The following is a 6,451-nucleotide window of genomic DNA, read 5'->3' on the forward strand; positions in this document are numbered from 1 at the left end:
TTTATGACTTGACAGCATGTGAGCATCATTATACCATTCAGCACATTCCAAACAAGAAATGGCACTCATTTGTTAGCATTATTGTTGAAGAAAGGCACTTTTGCTTGAAAGACCTACAGGCCTTGAAGAATTTTTGCAGTAAATAGTCAATTGTCCTTGTTTTTAAAAGTTTGAACCATGCTGCTATTCTATTTTAGGGTTCACTTGCTTCTCATTTCAGTTGTTTCATGTAGTTTGCACGTTAGACCTTAGAGAAGGCATAACTTAACTCTCTTCTGATAAACTGTAATAGATTTTGCCAGTGCCAAATTCAGAATTTTATTCCTCTTTAGGGAAGAGCTAAAACATAGGCTTAACTTAAAATTCAGTTTGAAATCAGTAGAAGTAGAGCATGTTTCTATGTGGTCGTCTATTGATAATGTATTTTGAAGTTATTTCCTCACACAGGATGTTCTCATATTGTGCATTTTCTAGATCCTGAGAATGTTTTTCAGAGGTCTTGATGGATCCATCTTAATACCCATAGGAAAGTCTATGCTATCAATCTATTAACAGTGTAAAGTACTCTTCTCAGAGCCCGCCTCTCTTAACCATTGCACTAGTGGTGCATTACACATTATAGGAACATCAGAGATGCTAAAACACTGTTGGCATCTCCAAAATGCACCCACTTGCTCTACCCACAGCAAGCCAGCAACTCTTTCTGATCCCACTTTTGCAGAGAACATTCTCAGGTCAGCCCCGTACATGTTTCCTTGAGTGGCCCTCTGGCGAGTTGCTGAGTGCCTGTGAAGTCCAAGCAATCCAGATGTTGCATCCAATAGCTGTGTAATTTGATTTTCCTTCCAACAATTTGATCATTTCCCTATGCTTCACATTACAGGCTATTCTGCAGCATGTAGTAGGCATTCATCAGGTATTCCTGACCTGGCAAACTTCTTGCACTGGGCAGGCTGCAGTCCTTACCATGCCAGGCATACAGCTCATACTGAATTTTTGCCTACTTTCCATCTGCTCCTTCTTACTGTGCAGTTTTCCCAGGGATGCTGTAAGTCAGACCACAGGTATCCTGCACTCAGTTGCCTGTTTCAGTCTCTCCTTAAGAACCCTGTCACTCTTTTTAAGTTGTAGGCAGCAAAACCACACTTAAGAATTATAGTTCCTTTTGCAAAACTCTGTGCCCACACCTAGCTATGTTTCATCACCATTAGATCCGACTGACAGTGAGGTTTCCTGTTTTTTCAAGCTTGAAAGAGCGTTGCCTTAGACTTTTATAGTAGTACTTGCCTTCCATCTTTGATCTTTGTGAGGGTAGGGAGACACTACAGAGGGACTTGGATAGATTGGATCAATAGGCCAATGTTAATGGGATGAGCTTCAGCAAGGTAAAATGCTGCACTTGGGTCACAACAACCCCAAGCAATGCTACAGAGGAAGTGTGTCTGGAAAGCTGTCTGGCAGAATGGGACCTGGGGGTGTCAATCGACAAGCAACTGAATATGAGCAAGCAGTCTGCCCAGGTGGCCAAGAAAGCCAATGGCATCCTGGCTCGTATCAGAAATGTTGTGTCCTGCAGGAGCTGGGAGGTGATTGCCCCCTTTTACTCGGCTCTGGTGAGGCCACACCTTGAATATTGTGCTCAGTCTTGGGCACCTCAGTACAAGAGAGATGTGGAAGTGCTGGAGCAAGTGCAGAAGAGGGAAACAAAGCTGGGAAATGGCCTGGAGAATAAATCTTATGAAGAGCAACTGAAGGAGCTGGGGCTGTTTAGTTTGGAGAAGAGGAGGCTGAGGAGAGACCTCATTGCTCTCTACAAGTACCTGAAAGGACATTATAGAGAGGCTGGTGCTGGTCTCTTCTCACAGGGAATTAGTGATAGAACAAAAGGGAATGGCCTCAAGCTGTGACTGGGTAGGTTTAGGGTGGACATTAGGGGAAAAAAAATTTCACAGAAAGAGTGGTCAGGCATTGGAGTGTGCTGCCCAGGGAGGTGGTGGAGTCACCAACTCTGGATGTGTTTAAAGGTCTTTTGGATGTGGTGCTTGGGGTTATGGTTTAGGGGTGAACTCTGTAGAGTAGGGTTATCGGTTGGACTTGGTGATCCTGCGGGTCTTTTCCAACCTGAATGGTTTTGTGATTCATGACTTATTTTGTAAACTGGATGCAGTTTTTCTAGTAGTGATCACATTTTCCCTGCAGACAGAAGTGAAGTTTGAATTGCCACTGTAGTCAAGAAGTGCACATCCTTTTGTCCTCAACATACTGCTACTTAGTTCTATTAATCTCCCACATAATTTTCAAAATAATTGATTTTAAGGCCCTAAGTAGGCTTGTGTTTGAGTATAGTCTTTGCATCTGATATATGACCTTACTTTTGGCTGCATTAACTCTATTAAATGTGTCTCACTGCAGTTTAGTGAAGTGTAATAAAGACTGCAAACACATCAGCTCACTGATTGCTTGGCTTTTCCGTGCAATTGATAGCTGCCTCTTCTCTGAAATCTTGTAGGTAGAATTACAGTTGTACATAGAAGTATTTTATTCCTTGCTAACTGTTTGGCTTGCTGGCCACACCATGTACATCTGATCAGCTACATTTGTTTTATGTAATTACAAGGGGTTAAGGAAAAAGACTACATAGAATACATGGAATAAACCAGGTTGGAAGAGACCTTCAAGATCATCACATCCAACCCATCAACCAATCCAACACCACCCAAACATCTAACCCACGGCACCAAGCACCCCATCAAGTCTTCTCCTGAAAACCTCCAGTGATGGCGACTCCACCACCTCCCCAGGCAGCCCATTCCAATGGGCAATCATTCTCTCTGTAGAGAACTTTTTCCTAACATCTAGCCTGAACCTGCCCTGGTGCAGCCTGAGACTGTGTCCTCTTGTTCTGGTACTGGCTGCCTGGGAGAAGAGACCAAGCTCTGCCTGTCTACAACCTTCCTTCAGGTAGTTGTAGAGAGCAATAAGGTCTCCCCTGAGCCTCCTCTTCTCCAGGCTAAGCAACCCCAGCTCCCTCAGCCTCTCTTTGTAGGGCTTGTGTTCCAAACCCCTCACCAACTTTGTTGCTCTTCTCTGGACTCATTCCAGCAAGTCAACATCCTTCCTAAACTGAGGGGCCCAGAACTGGACACAGTACTCAAGGTGCAGCCTAACCAGTGCAGTGTACAGGGGCAGAATGACCTCCCTGCTCCTGCTGGCCACACTGTTCCTGATGCAGGCCAGGATGCCATTGGCCCTCCTAGCTGCCTGGGCACACTGCAGGCTCATGTTCAGTCTACCGTCAACCAGCACCCCCAGGTCCCTCTCTGCCTGACTGCTCTCCAGCCACTCTGACCCCTGCCTGTAGCTCTGCATGGGGTTGCTGTGGCCAATGTGCAGAACCCGGCACTTGGATGTGTTCAATCTCATGCCGTTGGACTCTGCCCATCTGTCCAGCCTGTCGAGGTCCCTCTGCAGACAGCAACAATTTACTGGTATTATACTTGTAGAAACTGGCACCATGTTTTCTGCCTCATCAGTTTCAGAAGTTGACTAGCTAACTCAAAAAATTCTTTTGCATATAAAAGAAAGTTAATTTACTACTTTTTCCCCCCTAAGCTTTTTTCTCCTCCCTGTGATTATCCTGAGAACACTTTGAAAGTGCATCTTATAAATATGAAGGACTGTTTGCATAATCTACTATCAGTTCTGAATGTCATGCAAATTTCTATCAAAAAGAAGGCAACACTGAAATTAACTGAACAAAATTTAACTACTATTCCAAAGAATTAATTTATCATGAAAATCCTTTTGTGACTGCAAGAATCTCAGTATCTTGTACCCTGATCACAAGCAGTGTTAACTAGGAAGGTGATGCCCTTTTAAGTACAAGAGTAGAAGAGAGGAAATAAATGCTATAAATTTTGAGATGCAGAAAAAAGGATTACCATGACCAAAGAACTTAATAAGGTGAGTCTGTGGGTTAGCTCCCAAGTTTTCAAATTCTGATTATTATAGAATCATAGAATCAGTAAGGTTGGAATAGAACTCGAAGATCATCAAGTCCAACCTGTCACCACAGACCTCATGACTACTAAACCATGGCACCAAGTGTCACATCCAATCCCCTCTTGAACACCTCCAGGGACGGGGACTCCACCACCTCCCTGGGCAGCACATTCCAATGGCTAACAACTCTCTCTGTTAAGAACTTTCTCCTCACCTTGAGCCTAAACCTCCCCTGGTGCAGTTTGAGACTATGTCCTCTTGCTCTGGTGCTGGTTGCCTGGGAGAAGAGACCAACCCCCTCCTGGCTACAACCTCCCTTCAGGTAGCTGTAGACAGCAATAAGGTCTCCCCTGAGCCTCCTCTTCTCCAGGCTAAACAACCTCCCTCAGCCTCTCCTCACAGGGCTTGTGCTCAAGGCCTCTCACCAGCCTCGTTGCCCTTCTCTGGACATGTTCAAGTGTCTCAATGTCCTTCTTAAATTGAGGGGCCCAGAACTGGACACAGCACTCAAGGTGTGGCCTAGCCACTGCTGAGTACAGGGGCACAATGACCTCCCTGCTCCTGCTGGCCACACTATTTCTGATGCAGGCCAGGATGCCATTGGCCTTCTTGGCCACCTGGGCACACTGCTGGCTCATGTTCAGATGGCTGTCAATCAGTACCCCTACTACATACCTCATGACATGGAGAAAAAGTGAACTGGAACCAATGGTCCTGGTCATGACATCAGATAAAAAAGGGAAGCCCACAAGTATGCTTTCTGGGTCTGCCACAGCAAATGGAAAGTGACTGCAGAAGCAGCGGTGTGTCTGGAGCACACTTTTCCATCTGGGCTGGCCACACCAGCTTGCCAATGAAAGTCATCAGAGAGGAACAGACATTTGCAGGAGATGAGTCATACAGATGGTGTACTGAGATTGTCTAAGGCTGGGTGAGACATGGTCCATCCAGTAAGATTACAGGCATTTCCCTGAATCCCTTTTTGCCACATTTCCCCCCAGTTTAAAATATGACTAACGCTTGCTTGCTTCTCTCCTATCTGTTGATCTTGGAGGCACACCTGCTAAGGGAATTGTTGCTGGTTGTGTATCTGTGCAGCACAGTGGACAGAAAATTATATTTTGCCCCCCAAATGAAGTGAAATAAAGCTGCTCTCACACATGATTGGAGAGTTCGAATTAAAATGGAAGAGCTATTACAAACTACCCTAATTCACATTCAGCCTCAGCCCAGTCCTTGGACCTGGGCTTACAACAACCTCTTTAATCCAAAAAAACCTTTTCAAAACCTCCCCCACTTAGGCCAAAACCCCAGGCCTCAATTTCCACCCTCAATACCTCTCTACCCTGCCCATGCCTCTGGGCCCAAATAGGGCAGAAGAAATTCAGCATTGCTCAGGCTGCTCAAGGCTGAAAACCCTCCCTCAAAATAACAAACAAGACATAAGATCCATCTGGGAGAGGGGACAGAGAGAGGAAAAGGGCAGAACAAGCAGAAATGCTTGGTTTTACAGAGATGGCGGGCTTATGGGAATGAAGTAACAAAAGATTACACTTTCTGGTATGTTTCTTCCAGACTGTCTAGTCCTTCTGAAACACTTCTCTGTGGTTTAAGACATCCCAGTGCCTTAAACCCATGACATACAGTATGGAAAGGAATCCTCAACTTGGACAAGTCTTTCAAAAGAAACTTCACTAAGTAGAAGAATATTTATAAACAAGAAAAAAAAATGTACACTGGAATGCCCTTAACTTCTACAACTTTCAGCTCAAACCATTACAAGTAGCAGGAGGGGGTTGGTCTCTTCTCCCAGGCAACCAACTCCAGAACAAGAGGACATAGTCTCAGGCTGTGCCAGGGGAAGTTTAGGCTTGAGGTGAGGAGAAAGTTCTTCACTGAGAGAGTTGTTAGCCATTGGAATGGGCTGCCCAGGGAGGTGGTGGAGTCACCATCCCTGGAGGTGTTCAAGAGGGGATTGGACGTGGCACTTGGTGCCATGGTCCATTCATGAGGTCTGTGGTGACAGGCTGGACTCGATGATCTTTGAGGTCTCTTCCAACCTTGGTGATTCTGTGATTCTGTGTGAGTGAGACCTAGAAAAGACTTGTGTTGTGTTAAGATATGTGAAACAGCACAGCAATATATCATATTGTTGCTTTTTATTTGCTAAAAATAACTGCTTTCAAATGTAGAAATTACAATGTGAAAATCCTAACAGCACCCTGTGTAAAAATATATATACTTTTTAAAAGAAGACAATCTCATAACCAGCATATTTTACCTGAGAGGCTTATCATGGAAGTCAAAATCTCTTATATCACATCTGGAAACTGTTATAAACACATATCATGAGTAAGTTGTTCAACTGTGATGGCTCCAAAAAGTTTAATATGTTAAGATGTGTTTGCTCCACTGAGTCCATCACTCTCTTTGGCCAAGTAAACAAGAC

This window comes from Dryobates pubescens, chromosome 6 (genome assembly GCF_014839835.1).
Source record: "Dryobates pubescens isolate bDryPub1 chromosome 6, bDryPub1.pri, whole genome shotgun sequence".
Lineage (NCBI taxonomy): Eukaryota > Metazoa > Chordata > Aves > Piciformes > Picidae > Dryobates > Dryobates pubescens.